Genomic DNA, 17,406 nt, shown 5'->3' on the forward strand with positions numbered 1-17,406 from the left:
AGGCCAAAAATGACCAATATTATGTTAATATGCTTTAGCAACTGTGTGATAATATCAAAGATAAACGTTGTGGAAAACGTATATTTTTCAACCAGGACAATGAAGCGATGCCCAAGACTGCTTTCGCCATGGCTGCAATGCATGACAGTGGCTTTGAACTGCTTTAGCACCGTTAGATTTCCAGCTCTTCCCAAACTCGAAGAAAGAACTGTCTAACAAGCATTAAGCAAATGAGGATGACGTCATTTCTGTTGTGAACGACTTGACACAACCGGGAGGAAGCTTTCTACACGATTGGGATCCAAGCACTCCAGCATCGCTGGATGAACATTGTGGAACATCGGAGAGGAGTGAGTGAGTGAGTGAGTGAGTGAGTGAGTGAGTTTGGCTTAAACAGTATTCCAGTTATATCACGGAGCGTCAGCTTAATGTGGGAGGAAAGCCCGAAGTGATGCAAATCTCAGACGTTTACCTATTTGGTGAAACCCACGGGCACGTGTATGGTGGTGACAAACCCAGAAACATAATCGGGGCCCACGATTCGAACCCACGATCATAGGTTTCTGGAGTGCCAAGGGACGCAACTATGCACAGCGAACTGAGGCGCTTTATACGACTTTGCCACCCGTGCCCCCTCCAGTGCCATTGGTTACCTTTATTTTTATATTTACCTAGATGGGGCCATGGTTTACCAGCATGTTGATATTTACCTAGATGGGGCCGTGGTTTACCAGCATGTTGATATTTACCTTGATGGGGCCGTGGTTTACCAGCCTGTTGATATTTACCTTGATGGGACCGTGGTCTACCAGCATGTTGATATTTACCTTGATGGGGCAGTGATTTACCAGGATGTTGATATTTACCTTGATGGGGCCGTGGTTTACCAGCATGTTGATTGACCTTGATGGGGCCGTGGTTTACCAGCATGTTGATATTTACCTTGATGGGACCGTGGTTTACCAGCATGTTGATATTTACCTTGATGGGACCGTGGTTTACCAGCATGTTGATTGACCTTGATAGGGCCGTGGTTTACCAGCATGTTGATATTTACCTTGATTGGGCCGTGGTTTACCAGCATGTTGATATTTACCTAGATGGGGCCGTGGTTTACCAGCATGTTGATATTTACCTTGATTGGACCGTGGTCTACCAGCATGTTGATATTTACCTAGATGGAACCGTAGTTTACCTATTTGTTAATATTTACCTCGATGGGACTGCGGTTTACCTATTTGTCAATATTAACCTAGATGGGACTGTTGTATACCTGTTTGTCAATATTTACCTAGATAGGACCTCGGTTTACCTACGTGTTGATATTTACGTAGGTGCTGCCGTGGTTTACCTACTTGTTGATGTTTACCTAAATAGGGCAGTGGTTTACAAGCATGTTAATATTTAAGTAAGTGGTGCCGTGATTTACTTACATGTTGATATTTACCCAATTAGGACAGTTGTTTACTAGCATGTTCATATTTTGGTATGTTGGATCGTGGTTTACCAGCATGTTGATGTTTATCTTCATGGCGGCATGGTTTACCTGGGTGTTGATATTTACCGAGGTGGTCACACGTCATACCTTCATGCCTATAAATAGACGCATTGGTCTTCCAGCATTTGTATAGACACACATAGTAATATCATGTGAAATCAATGTAGTACGTTTACTAACTCCATCTTCTAGAAGCAAAGGAGTTAACTAACTTTAAAAGTACAGTTTCCACCCTTGTCGAACTAGGCCGGAATGTCTGGGCTCCATCTTAGCACCACCAGTGGCTATTACGAGTTATGTCCCTTCTTTGTTCCCGCTACTGACCAATCAGATATCTCTCATATCACTTGCATTGCTTCAAACAATATGGTGGCACCCAGTCAAGACGATCTCGCAAAGTGTATGACATCACTTGAGCACCTATATTAAAAACATGAAAAGTTTGGGAAAATATCTGTCGATGCCCAGATAACGGTACACATGCTCTGTTATTCCTGCAATCGAACGAATTCGGACCATGTTATTTATGAACCAGATGTCGATTTCGTAGCGGAATCTTGATTGGACTTTGCATAGACCCGTTAGTCCAACCAAAATATAACTCCTTAATTTCAGCGTAGTTCGATAAACTTGGAAACTGGACTTTTAAAGTCAATTAACTCTCTTGCCTCGGGAAAATGACTAACTCGGTAACTTAATGACGACAGCAGCGATGAATTAAGAGATAAAATGAGTGAATTGCTGAATTTGCAAACCAACCTTTCATTATTATTGACTACTACGTACATTCAACACAGGTTGAGCTTGGCAATATTGCCATAGCATCTTAATCCCGTATTGTATTAAGCAGGGGATAATCCGTTACGTCACATCCACCATAAAGCCTGTCTAACCAACCAATGTCCACTTGATAGTCAGCGAGCGTCAAATGCCCATTGCTCAATAAACTGGGTCCCGTATTGCCCGTGTCAGCAATATGACAGCTGAGATAGAGAACCGTCGTAATAGCAATTAACTAGTTGACAAGAAGACGTAACAATGGCGTTATTGCATAAACACGGGTTATAGAGTACAGGGAAGTGACTCTGTTGCCCAATCTAACAGATTGTTGGGACTGAACTATGTCTGAACCGCCGGTATAGACAGGAGTGAGACTGTTTATCACATAACACACTGGTAAGTCCATGTATATACCTTATATCACACATTTGGTATGGTCTGTAGCTCAACACCAATGACATCTGACGCTAATGAACGCTAAGAACCCGAAAGTAAGCGGTGTCATTGTAGATTTATGTGTGTAATGTTTGTGGCATTGATCGATTGGTTCTGGATTTGTTTATACGGTAATTTCAAACCCCGAAGTGTCTGAATGATGTTCCTATTCCGAGATTCAGTTTCGAATGTATTTCCGTTTTTGTTTCACACTTGCAGGTTGAGTGACGGAGATTGACGGGGAAGAACGGAAAGTGACGGAGACGTCCACACCATGTTGCCGAGATGTGGTGTTATCTCATTTTTTAATACATGTTGTTACAAGTCGGGGAACTGATAACCTTCTCCTCCCCAAACGCGCAGGTCACAGTGACCTCCTGTCAGCGCGTGCCGTGAAAACATCCGGGCACCCGTGCCTGCAACAGGCGTTATCAAAAGTTTTAACGTAAACAAGACCTAATGTATAAGGCTTTACAGAAATGCGCCAACACAAAATGGGATGTTTGCGATGTGGGAAACCTTTTGCGGTAGGGTGGTACCGCCAACAATATCGCAGTTATACTGGAAAACCCACAGCCTAAGCCTCTTCGGAATTTGGGAAATGATGTGTCCAATTTTTGTAATGTACATGATTTGTTTATTGTTTATCGCCACACTCAGCTCTATGACTGCGGCCTGTAAATAACCTAGTGGCGTGAATATTGCTGCTTAAAACAACATTCACACATTGTATACGCCTATGCAAAGTGCAGTGTTGCACTCAACGCATTCACACTTCTAGCAATACTCATATCATCACGGGTCCATGCTACACCATATACACCAATACAAACATAACCTCCTCAGGTTGATAAGGGACCGCTCTAAATATATGGCTGAGGGTGTTGGTGAAGATGTGGTGTGTGTGTAGGGGAGGGGGGGTGTCAGTGGAGATAGGGGTCAGGGGAGGTGGGGGATGGTGGTGGTGGTGGTGTGTGTGTGTGTGGGGGTGGGGGTGGGGGGGTGTTGGGGGTGTCAGAAATGTTAAATTGACAACTCCCATACATCTGTATAGTAAAGTGGGGAGTTTTGTACAGTATGTCTGTATCCCACATTTACTTCAGTGTCGTAGTTGGTTGGTTGTCACATCAGCATCCTCATCATCGGAATTGTCAGATTCATCACAGACAGATGATTCTGTTTCATCAGAATCATCACAGTCAGATGGTTCTTTTTCACCAGAGACCCGTAAAAATCCGGGTTAGAATAGGTCTTCAGCAACCCATGCTTGCCGTAAAAGGCGACTATGCTTGTCGTAAGAGGCTACTAACGGGATCGGGTGGTCAGGATCGCTGACTTGGTTGATGCATGTCAGATGGTTCTGTTTCATCAGTCATCACAGTCAGATGGTTCTGTTTCATCAGCCATCACAGTCAGATGTTCTGTTTCATCATCCATCACAGTCAGATGTTTTGTTTCATCAGCCATCACAGTCAGATGTTCTGTTTCATCAGCTATCACAGTCAGATGTTTTGTTTCATCTGCCATCACAGTCAGATGTTCTGTTTCATCAGCCATCACAGTCAGATGTTCTGTTTCATCATCCATCACAGTTAGATGTTTTGTTTCATCAGCCATCACAGTCAGATGTTCTGTTTCATCATCCATCACAGTCAGATGTTTTGTTTCATCAGCCATCACAGTCAGATGTTCTGTTTCATCAGCCATCACAGTCAGATGTTTTGTTTCATCAGCCATCACAGTCAGATGTTCTGTTTCATCAGCCATCACAGTCAGATGATTCTGTTTCATTTGCCATCACAGTCAGATGTTCTGTTTCATCTGCCATCACAGTCAGATGATTCTGTTTCATCAGCCATCACAGTCAGATGATTCTGTTTCATCAGCCATCACAGTCAGATGTTCTGTTTCATCAGCCATCACAGTCAGATGATTCTGTTTCATCAGCCATCACAGTCAGATGTTCTGTTTCATCTGCCATCACAGTCAGATGGATCTGTTTCACCAAAATCACCACAGTCAGATGTTCTGTTTCACCAGAATCATCAGTCTTTAAAGTAATCTCCCCCTGAATATTTGTCCAAGCTAGACACTAAACGTTTTCTACTTTTTAGTTGTTCCTCCTACTGCGACTCCCCCTCCTCGTCTGCTTCATCTGGTCTGGATAAAGTCGATGGTCCACATATTTCTATACAAATGGCTGGGGTACAATGTACTTTTTGGAAATTGTTTAATAGCATCTTCATTTGTGCAATCCTCGCGATGCGGCACAAAGCTGTTAGTGATCGATAGTAGGATTTTCATTTGAGTGCCAAACAAATCCATGTAATGTCCGTTATAGTTAAGGACAGGGTATTATTGTTTGTTTGTTTGTTTGTTTGTTTGTTTGTTTGTTTTACAGCTGCACTCAGCAATAGTCCAGCTATATGACGGCGGACTTGATTATCTACCGACCTCCATCATATCCTGGGATTCTTCTGAGTGCGGCGTTAAACAAACGCACACAACTTATCATCGCAAGTGGCGATCAAATGATCGCGTTGTCAGATTGTCCCATGTGTTATTAGTAAAAGAATAAGCCGAGTTGACCCGAATATAGCCAAAACACGTATAAAATACTAATGATTACCCATTTAGCCCAGCAAAGAGCACTCTGTCATTGGTTGAGTGATCGGTGGCTAATTAAAAGATGTAACCTAAAATAGTGCAGGATTGCGGTGCTAATCTCCGCGCCAGGCGGGAGAGCAGTAATGTTTGATTGATAGAACCAGACCGGGCGTTGTTTTATCAGCGTATAGCTTTGTCTTCCTTGCCTTAAGGGCATGTCTCAAACACTACATTAACTTTTACATATATAGATGGATATAGATCATAGGGACATGTTTGATGGCACGTTGGAGTTGCTCTGGGGAGGGTTGATAGGTTCGTCCATACCAATAGCGACACCGACCAAACACCTCTTTGTCTTGGGGCTTGGTCGGAGCCGTCCACAGATTGATGCGCTGCGCTGTTTCCTCCAAGAAGTCATGTTTACACAAACAGCACTATTCCTGCTCCTGTCGTTCTACATTGAAGAACACTATTCCCAGAACAACTTTCTGCATCAACGAACTAACCTATCATCAACAGGAGCCTTCAAAGATGATAACTATTCCCACAAAGACCATTATGACAACCAAGAACAATTATCATGATCACGACAACGACAACCGACTCTACCACAGAATAGCTCTATTGATATGGAATACTATTTTCCAGCACAAAAACCCATCCCAAGCAAGCACGTCATTAAATAATAACAACTGTAGAGATTAACGACGCCCATCGCATAATAAACTCTATATATTTCAATACATTTCTTCAAACCTAAATAACTAGAACATCCCGCAAAGGACTGTCTCTGCTACAGGAACAAATATTGCAATAGCAATACTATGTAGGCTGACTGGCCACGTCTTGCAGGGAGAATGCAACACTGTAGACACTGCAATCCAGTAGGAAAGTTTATTTCATTTAAAGCATTTGAAATGGTCCCTGTTTCTTTCATTCTAAGTATATACCTTTTCCCGATCTCAGATAAATGAGATTATATCCGGATTGCGTAAGATGTTACTTTCTATAACTGCATGAGTGTACCATGAGTGACCCACATTGATACACACGTGTCTCCTCCACTCCCCCACCACCACCCCTCGAACACACACATAATATACCCCAAGAAAAAACAAAACAACATTGAATAAGAGAAATGACAAGAAAGCAACACACGCAAACACCTCCTAAAAGCAAAGCAAATACAAGAGGATACAAGCCACCACGCAGTTCTGATATCTTAGCATCACTGGGATACAATTGGACTGCGGATCAATTTAACATCAATCTTCGATCCATTGTTTCCACTTTCATTATACAGCATGCAGCGAAGTGTTGGAGTAGATGAAAGCCATGCAACTAGTACGAAGGGGGAAGCAATAGAGAGGTAACTTGACGTCATCTATGGCAAGTACGATTACTTATAGCCCTTGGCAAAAAATGCGATAAATTAAAGGGCATCCAAACACAGATCCGGGCTAAGAATAGAGCCCCACTTATGTCGCAGCGCTCGGAGAACCATGAACCAGTCTAAATGGTGTAGCGTAGCTCTTGACACCAGGTAGGATAGAGATAGAGTTTGGAGAATTCAATATTCGCAAAACTGTGTGTCGATGAATGAGGTTTGAATGTTCGGCATTTGGTACGACAGTCTGTATCGGGATATGCATGAAATAAACTGCCGGGGAAAAGAAAGTTTACCCCCATCCCCCCCCCACCCCTCCATGCTGGATGGTGGCTGAAAATGAAACAAACAAAACATGGTCCATCTTCCCGAGGCAAGGGAGTGAACCGACTTTTCCAGTTTCCACCCTTGCCGAACTACATTGGAATTCTTTTTTGTTGGACTGACGAGTCTATGTATAGCCCAATCAAAATTCCGTTACGAAATCGACATCCGGTTCATAAATAACATGGCAAATGCCGTGCCGAATTCGTTCGATTGCAGGATTTGCAGGGCATGTGTACCGTCAACTGGATGTCGACAGATATTTCATTATCGATGGGATCGTCTTGACTGGGCGGCGCCATTTGTTTAATTTGGTTGGTTGATTGGTTGGTTGGTTGTTTAGCACCACACTCAGCAGTATTCCAGCTTTATGACGGCGGTCTGTAAATAATGGAGTCTGGACAATCCAGTGATTGACATCATGAGCATCGATCCACGCATTTGGGATCGATGACATGCATCAACCAAGTCAGCGAGCCTGACCACCCGATCCCGTTAGTCACTTCTTACGACAATCATAGTCGCATTTGTTTGAAGCAATGCAAGTGATATGAGAGCTTGAATCTGATTGGTCAGTAGCGGGGACATAGAAGGGACATAAATCGTAATAGCCCCTGATAGTGCTACGATCGAGCCCAGAAATTCCAGGCTAGTTCGGCAAGGGCGAAAACTGGACTTTTAAAGTCAGTTAACTCCCTTGCCTCGGGAAGATGGAAATGGTTATTTGATGGTGATGCATTGGATACGGGTATCATATGCGATATTACATGCATCACATCAACGAGTATCTCACAACAGGTGACGGTGCACATGACGTCTTAAGGAACATAGGGGTTGCAATTTCAAAGGACAAATAATAAGTAAAATGTGAGTTTTTAAGTGCATACTTTCTTTTGCACGGTAGTCTAACAAGCATTTAGAAAAATAAGAGTAAATCTTATTAGAGAAGTGAGTTTTACATCAATATTTCACAGTTTCCGCAAGCACAATCTGAGCTGTTAATCTCTAAAAAGATTTTTTCAATACATACAAGGAAAAGGAGTTATTTCAAACTTCATTGTTTTTATGTCTTATCCAAGGAAATATAAACCAACTACTGCCCAATGTACAATATCGGTCAAAGAAACACAAGTCAGGATGTATATAATTTGGTGCGCTCCAGATGACGAACCCGAACAGTGAAAGTATTCGGCCAACAGAGCTCCGTCGGACACATGCGTGTTTTCGTCCTCCGTGTATCGTTGTTTGTTGGTGTAGCTGGAGATATTTGTTGCCGTGGGGTGTCCAGATAATAACAATCACAACACGCATCATAGGTGATGCTCACTGCCCCTGCATAGCGAGGATGCCGGGATCATTATTAGTGACGTGTTTACATCCACACCGACCCTCGCGCACATTCAGGTGTAAATAGGCTAATTAACACGTGTTGTTGTTTTGTGTTATATTATTGTTAGTGTTCGTTCTCTGTCCACGCTGGTGTTATTTGAGTCCCGAAAGTTACCTATCGTGTTTCATTGTTTAGTGCGATATAGCTGTAGATTTAGACTAACATCTAATCTTTGAAATGAACATATTTTACATGAAAAACAGTTGTTAAATTATCTTAACAAAATATAATACAAATGACCCCAGAGAATATTTAATTACAGCCTGAAACTACGGAAATCTATATATATCCACTATTTCAGACTTGCATGGACTTTATTTTATATATTTGTTTCAGAGTCTGTATTACTGTGTGCTTTAGACTGTGTAGACCTAAATTATGTTATACTCAATATATACTACTCAAAAGAAGTTAAAGAAAACCCGATTTTTTCATAGGACCGTAGATAATCTGCCATACCAAAAAACCGAGTGTTCTTTAACTTCCTTTGATAGTATATATATTATTACTTATGATCCTAAACTTAATGATACAATCTAGAGTCGCAAGTGGCACAGGCTCGAGGGACGGACCAGTGGTCTGCGGCGCCGAAAAACGCCGTGCAGAGTATCGCCCTGTCGCCGTGCAAGGGATCATGCCCCGAATCCCAGACTCACCCCAATGAAGATCCATCGTCTCAAAATTACAAACCTCTACCCTGCATCAGGCCTTCCTGCCATATTAGCGGGCACGTCGTGATGTAATTGAAATACTGATCAATCGGCGTTAGACCCAATTCACACAATCATTCATACAGTGCTATCCTTCACTTTATTTAGCTTCATGTGATCTGTAATTTTACTTCTGTACCCTGTAATTGGTCTTTGCCAATGTTTTGCAGATCCACCAACAACCACGTGTCTGTCTTTTGTTACCTAGGATACAATTTCCCGGCCCGCTACACCCGGGCCCTTACACCCGTGACTATCCGGGGTAGAATTAGTTTTCAGTAACCCCGACCCGTGAAGATCCGGGTATAGAATATGTCTTCAACAATCGATGCTTGCCGTAAAAGGCGACCGTGCTTGTCGTAAGAGGCAACTAACGGGATTGGGTGGTCAGGCTTGCTTACTTGGTTGACGCACGTCATCGTATTCCAGTTGCGTATAGATCGATGCTCATGATGTCAATCACCAGATTGTTTGGTCCAGACTCGATTATTTACAGACTGCCGTCATATAACTCAAATATTGCTGAGCGCGGCGTTAAACAACTAACAAACAAACAGTAACCCTGGTCAGGCTCGTTGACTTAGTTGATGCATGTCATCTTATCCCAGTTGCGCAGATTGATGTTCATGACGCCAATCACTGGATTGTCTGGTCCAGACTCGATTACTTACAGACCACCGTCATGTAGTTGAAATACTGCGGCGTTAAACAACAAACAAACAAACAATGTTTCATTAGAGGCATCACAGTCAGATGATTCTGTTTCATCAGAATCATCACAGTCAGATGGTTCTGTTTCACCAGTCATCACAGTCAGATGGTTCTGTTTCATCAGGGACCCGTGAACATCCGGGGTAGAATAGGTCTTCAACAACCCATGTTTGCCGTAAAAGGCGACTATGCTTGTCGTAAGAGGCAACTAACGGGATCGGGTTGTCATGCTCGCTGACTTGGTTGATGCATGGTATCGTATCCCTATTGCTTGGATCGATGCTCATGATGTCAGTCACTGGATTGTCTAATCAAGACTCGATTTGTTACACAACAAACAAACGAACAAACTAACAAACAAACAAACACACCCAAGGTAACGAGTAATGGCCAGAATGATGCTGACTAGACCCCCCCCCCCTCCCCCACCTACCCCTCCCGCCTGTACGCATTTGTGAATGGTAAATTCTCAATCTGAGGTATTTATCCCAGTTAGATAATCTACATTTTTTCGGAGAAGTATTCCGTTGATAACGAACCCGGTGTATATTTTTAGAAACGTAGATATATTGGCATCCGTCGGGAATCCGCCCTCTCCTTCCTATCGGTATACGCTGTTCCTTCATCTTGCTCCTTTGATGCCCGGCTGCATCTTCAAGCAGCATCTCCCAATAACACCCATCGCTTTAGATCGCCAGGCTCTCCTGACCCTAGATCTTCCCGGTCTTAACCGGCCATTGTCAGAGCAAAAATAAACACTTTGTTCCGCAATGTTCCCGCCGTGATTTGTTGGTGTTTGTAATGGTATCACGTCGACTGCCTGTGCGCGGTCTTACTAACATGGTATGCACGTGCTGGGAGATGACGTCACAAGGATAACAGCATCTGATCACGTGACCGCCACGCCCTATAACTATTTGCAATGAATATTTGCGTGGCTTGCATTCACACTATCTTGCCTATTAGATGAAAGAGGGGTGTATTCATTCATTTATAGTCAGTGCAGGAAAGATGATGTTAAAGAGACAATTAATATCCCCAAAAGCACTGTAGGCCATAAACATTTTCACATAACCTGAAAACCTGTTTGAAAAAGAGCCTGTGTATGAAGCTGTGAGTTAGAATATTAGATATGTTTAATATATGACCATGTGCATGGTTGGAGGTGTTTGTGTGTGTGTTGGGGTGGGGTGGGGGTGGGGGTGGGGGTGGGGGTTGTCAGTGCAGATAGGGGTCAGAGGAAGTGGTGGGGGGTGTCAGAAATTTTAAATTGACAACTCCCATACATCTGTATAGTAAAGTGATGAGTTTTGTACAGTATCCCTACATCCCACATTTACTTCAGTGTCGTAGTTGGTTGGTTGTCACGTCAGCATCCTCATCATCGGAATTGTCAGATTCATCACAGACAGATGATTCTGTTTCATCAGAATCATCACACTCAGATGGTTCTTTTTCACCAGATACCTGTGAAGATCCGGGGTAGAACAGGTCTTCAGCAATCCATGCTTGCCGTAAAAGGCGACTATGCTTGTCGTTAGAGGCGACTAAAGGGATCGGGTGGTCAGGCTCGATGACTTGGTTGATGCATGTCATCGATCCCAATTGCGTGGATCGATGCTCATGATGTCAATTACTGGATTGTCTGGTCCAGACTCGGTTATTTACAGACCGCCGTCATAAAGCTGGAATATTGCTGAGTGCGACGTAAAACAACAAACCAACCAACCAACCAAACTATAAAAAAGACAAATGGAAATACTAAACTGATCACAAAATGAAAACGAATTGCCAGAGTAGTTCCCTAGTTCGGTAAAATGTGGAGTAGATAATCACAAACGTCAGTCACACGAAAGGCACTCCGTGGGGATACACTAAAGGTTGTGTTGTGTTTGGCTTGTTATCGACTCTGCCTTAGCAGAGAATTCTTATGGTTGGTTGGTTGTTTAACGCCGCACTCAGCAATATACCAGCTATCTGCCGAGCGCCAGACAGGGTAACAATAAGTACCATCTTTTAACGTCTTTTGGCATGACGCGGCCGGGGATCGAACCCCGGACCTTCCGCTCTCCGGCGGACGCTCTACCTCTAGACCACGGAGGCGGTTTTATAAGATGGTACTTGTTGTTATCCTGTCTGGCCCTCGGCGTTAAGGGGCTAAAACAAGGACTTGTCGGTTCGGAGTCAGTATAGTGTGTCTGAGTGGGACATTGTATCTCAGTGAGCTAGCATTATCAATCGGCATCAGTTCGGACTAGTACAAGCAGCCACATACACACGCGTGCATGCACGTCGCTATATAAGTGCAATATTCTTGGAAGCGACGTTAACCCCCATTTTACCTCACCCTTCACTGGTGGGTTTAGTAGGTGGGCGCACGCGGATGTCTTTTCTATTCACGTTGATTGCTTGTGTTCGATAACCTACGAGAAGTAAGGTTGTGTAACCACCTCCGTGTTCATCTTCCCGAGACAAGAGAGTTAACTGACTATAAAAGTCCATTTTCCACCCTTGCCGAACTAGGCTGGTATTATGGAGTTACATTTTGGCTGGACTAACGAGTCTATGCTTGGTCCAATCAAAATCGCGCACCGAAATCGAAATCCGGTTCGTTAACTGTCGTTCAGATTTCGGTCGATTGCAGGGTTTGCAAAGCATGTGCACCGCCAACTCGTTGTCAGCAAATATTTTCAATTTTTTTTCATGTTTTTAATCAAGGTGCTCACGTGACTTGATGCATTTCGCGATGTAAGACACGTTTTATCACAATATAGATATTGATTATCGATCAGATCGTCCCGACCGGGCGCCACCATTTTGAGTGAAGCAAACGCAAGTGATACGAGAGGTGGAATCTGATTGGTCCATAGGAGAGGCTTAGAAGGGACATAGCTGGTAATAGCCACTGGTGGCGTTTCGATCGAGCCCAGTAATTCCAGTCTAGTTCGGCAAGGGTGGAAACTGGAATTTTAAAGTCAGTTAACTCTCTTGCCTCGGGAAGATGCCCCGTGTTATGGTTAAAGTCACTCTCATAAACACGGTTCACATCACACCATGTCTTTGCCTGTTATTCACAGTTTATCATCATATGTAAAAATGTTTGGAGCGCATACTTTTTTTACCGGCAAAATAGCTGGCGTAGTATGGTGCTTTGTTCCCCATCGGTCTCTGGAACCACTACCTGACAATTGGACCAAGAACGAACAACAACTTAGAAGGATTCCATTTCCGACTCAACAAATCCTTGCCTTATCATCACCCGAATCTCTTCAGATTTATTGACATTCATTGATCCTCAGTTCCATTGAGCCAGATTGATTTCAGTGCTTCCCCACCCCGAGAAAGCGAGTCTATGGAAAACGAGGAAAGTCTTGAAAGACTGAAAGTTCAACTGCAGAGATAAGAGAAAACTCCTTTGCAGAACCTGGGTGCCGTGAGCTACTATGCTAAACGTTGCTGACTTTGATATGTCTTCGTTGTATAGGGAGAGTATATGACAACTTAAATGCGGAGATGTCTGACTTGACTTCGATAAATTATATGAATAAATGTTATGTCATCATGTTTGTAAGAAGGTGATAAAGTGCACAACAAGACAACAATACATCAAGTAGTTCTTATGGCTGTAAAAAGCGCACAGTCTATTACCCCCCAAAAAGTAATATAAACCTACCACCCTGACCACTAGACCATAGCTTTTGTTGTTTTGAGCTGTAGTTCTTATGGGATGTTGTTCTGTTGACAGAACACAGATGGCGCAAGAGTCAACCATGGCGGAAATGTCACGTGTGACGTCCAACTCCTAAGGAAACTGCAATGAAGTACAATTCATCACTATCTCCAAGCGTGTGACTTCCGGTACGTCCGCCATTGTTGCCCTCTGCCCTCACTGCAGTCTGGCAGCAGATAAAATTCGGAGAATGTCGGCTTTTGTTGTGAACATAGCATGTGAAAATTATACAATGAGACTTGTAAAAAGTTGTTGACATCACAATTTCTGGATCCGATCACGAAGTCGGCTGATGTGCTGGCGTCGCGGAGGGTTCTACTTCGTGGATATTGTGAGCGAACAATATTTAGCTATATGATATCATGGCGGGCTTAGTGTAGGATAAGGGGCTAAACAAGTGATTGACTGCATGAGCAGCGTTTACGCCGCTGTGCCACTATGACACACAGTCAGCAAGGTCACACATTGAAATGGAGTGTAAACTGGCGTTCAAGGTTATTGCTCTTATATAGCGACGTGTGTGTGTGTGTGCGCGCGTGTGGCCGGACGAAACCCCCGCCTTCCGCTCTCCGGGCAGACACTCTATCCCTTAGACAGCGGAGACGGTCTCTCATACATTGTAACCATCCGATCTCATTATTGGCTAGACCCGTGAAGATCCGGGGTAGATTAGGTCTTCGGCAACCCATGCTTGCCGAAAAGGCGACTATTCTTGTCGTAAGAGGCGACTAAAGGGATCGGGTGGTCAGTCTCGCTGACTTGGTTGATGCATGTCATCGTATCCCAATTGCGTGGGTCGATGATCATGGTGTCAATCAGTGGATTGTATGGTCCAGACTCGATTATATACAGACCGCCGTCATACAGCTGTAATATTGCTGAGTGTGGCGTTAAACAACAAACAAACCAAACATTATTGACAAGACAGACACAATTTTATGGATAACAACTTCTTTAACGTTTTCACGTCGCGGAGGGTTCTTTAACGTTTTCAGCAACGGTATAAGGATCTATACCGAAACGTCGCTTTTCACAGTATTAAAGAAGTTGTTATCCAAAAAATTGTGTCTATCTTGTCATCCGTCAACTTCTAAGTAATGCCTATCAAACAATTTAAAACATTATTGGCTAATAACGACATGCCATTGAATCCACATAAGGACCATTAGCTAGAATACGATGGGGTGGGAATACTTTCATATATAGGCGCTCGTGTACTCGTTGATATTACAAGTACCTATTACCTGATCGATTAGAATAGTCTATTCACATCACCTTTTGCACAGATGATATAACATTGATTAAGCTATCGTGCAACAATAAATGTACTGATCAACAATCTCCCTACGTTCATATATACATTGCTGTATAACAAAGCGCGTTTTGATCGTAACATATTATGCTCACTGTTAGCTAAATGTTCATATTTACTGGCTCTGTTTTCTTGCTTTGGTGTTATATACAGGTCATTATGACTTAGCACGAGCTGGAAAACACGAGTTGAAGCGATTCTCCATATCTTCACCCGTCAAAACACATCTGGGACTCGTGCTGCACGTGCACAAAAATACAACTAGGTCACGTACTTCTTTGCAGTGCCACAGCAGGTTAAGTGAGAAATAATGATACTATTTTAAGTGGTTTTCAAAGGAGGGGATTTTTATTTTTATTTTTTACTCCAACGTTATTTCATAAATCTATAGAAATATGCCAGAAAGCCGAACTTGTGGTTTCTACCGTGATACAATCTGTTTTCCTTTGGGATAGGGAGACACGGGTGGCCTTGACGCTAAGGCAGTAAGTGCAGAGTTGCGTCCCTTAGGAGTGTCGGAAACCTATGGTCCTGAGTTCGAAAATCAGATTCGACCTTATTATGTTTCCAGGTTTGTCAGCACCATACGCGCACGTGGGTTGTAAAAACGTATAATACCTGCAGCATTTCGGGCTTTCCTCCCTCATCAAGCTAACGGCCGTGATATATTGGAATACTGTTCAAAGCGGCGTTATTCCCAACTCTTTCACTCATAAGAAACTAGTTGTCTCAATAATGGTGAACGGTCGGTTCAATTTGGTGGAAGCAAATATAAAACGTCAACGCCAGAGAATAACCAGTCTCGATTATCCAATGCAACAGATTCCATTGTGCGTAAAAGACAACATAGTGAAGACAACTGTATGAATGGATCACTGAAAATCAGTGGAGACACCAGGTTTAGCGAAATGGAAAAGCACGCCCTGCCCTTCCGGTAGCAACCGCCACTCACACAATTTACATTAAAAAATATGTATTTGTTGCCTGACAGACGCACGACAGAAGTATAATGCTGGCCGATATAGTATTAATTTCATACAAATTGTATGGATGACAAAAACGGAGACAAAATAATTTCCATTGCTTGAACTGTTTTTGTCAGTTTCCGCGGCTCCTGGTGAACATATGGCGTCGATCCGGGCATAGATGTAATGCACATCAGCTATTCTGCAGCCTCTTATATTGACGCAGTCGTCACATGGGAAGGAAGGATGTTAGCGCTCGTAGGTATTTATCTTGGCTGCCAGAAGCATCAGCAAAAAGACAGGTTGTGTTTCGCTCACGGGTCTGTAGTCCTGCACCTTCGCGTCCCCACCGACAACGGAACAGCAGTGTCATGTGGCCCGCAGATGTACATAGAAGTATTTTCACAGGCAACATGGAAGAAATATATTTGGTGAATGAAACTGCAGAATGCGTCCGCAACAAAACTTGATATTTTCTTGTTTTATTGATGTATATGTACAGGAAGATATGCAAAATTTTAAAAAGGATATTTTCAGGAGTTAAATCTCCAGATATAATTTGAAATATGAAGTTTTTAAAAAATACAAAGGACATTTTTTGTTCTCTTCTCTTTTGCGAAATTTAAAGCTGGTTTATTAAAACCAAATTGTTAAAAAGGTTAAATGTGACCATTGACGTAATGTAAACAACTTTAATTCAACTCCGTTTTTTTGTGAGGACACCCCCTATCGCTATAAATGCAATTAGGAAGAGATCGAGGTTATGTTAACTTAGGCTCGAACGTGTACATAATTGACAGGAAATTCACAGAGCACCTTCTATTCCACTCCACGCTGTATAAAGGTCTATCGAAACGTCAGTGTTAGCACAGGGTCGGCTTTACAACTGAAATTTCCCTCTCTCCATTTCCACGCTGACTTAATGAAATCACGATAGGCACAAAACAAACAGTTTGTCGGTTTTTACTTACGATGTCTACCGATGTACAGGAAATGGCTTGAGACAATATTTACCCCCCTGCATGTGTGCTGTCTGCTACGCTGTCCGCAATGTACCCCGAGGTAGATCCATCATCAAGCACTCGACACCCTGAACTATTGTTCCCCCCTGTGCTAGACAGAGACCTCCCTCCCACATATGTGACGAGACCTACAGCCTCGTTCACTCCACATCCATTCAAACCTTCGCACTCCTTCCATTTTTTACTCCAGACTGTTGTTTGTTTGCCTGCTAAATGGGACCTCCACATCTACAAACACCTCCTTCCTCCACCGAAGTGATCTTATGTGTCACCCGATCTTAGAAACACATTGTAACGCACCCGCTGTAGAGCGGTGGTGAATGTGTAGAGCCTGAAGCAATTTGTTGTGCTTCACACTTTCTTGTGGTGGTAAAAGCATTTGTCAATGAACTCGATTCATTCAGATTGTTGACGCATCATTCCCTGTATCACGTGCCGTGTTGTCATAAACACAACTTCAATATGGCGTTGGTAGAATAGATGTTTGTTGTGTTACTGAGAAAAAAATAGGTAATGTTTATCTATGTATCTA

The sequence above is a fragment of the Haliotis cracherodii genome, unplaced genomic scaffold (assembly GCF_022045235.1).
Source record: "Haliotis cracherodii isolate W230 unplaced genomic scaffold, xgHalCrac1.p SCAF_5, whole genome shotgun sequence".
Classification (NCBI taxonomy): domain Eukaryota; kingdom Metazoa; phylum Mollusca; class Gastropoda; order Lepetellida; family Haliotidae; genus Haliotis; species Haliotis cracherodii.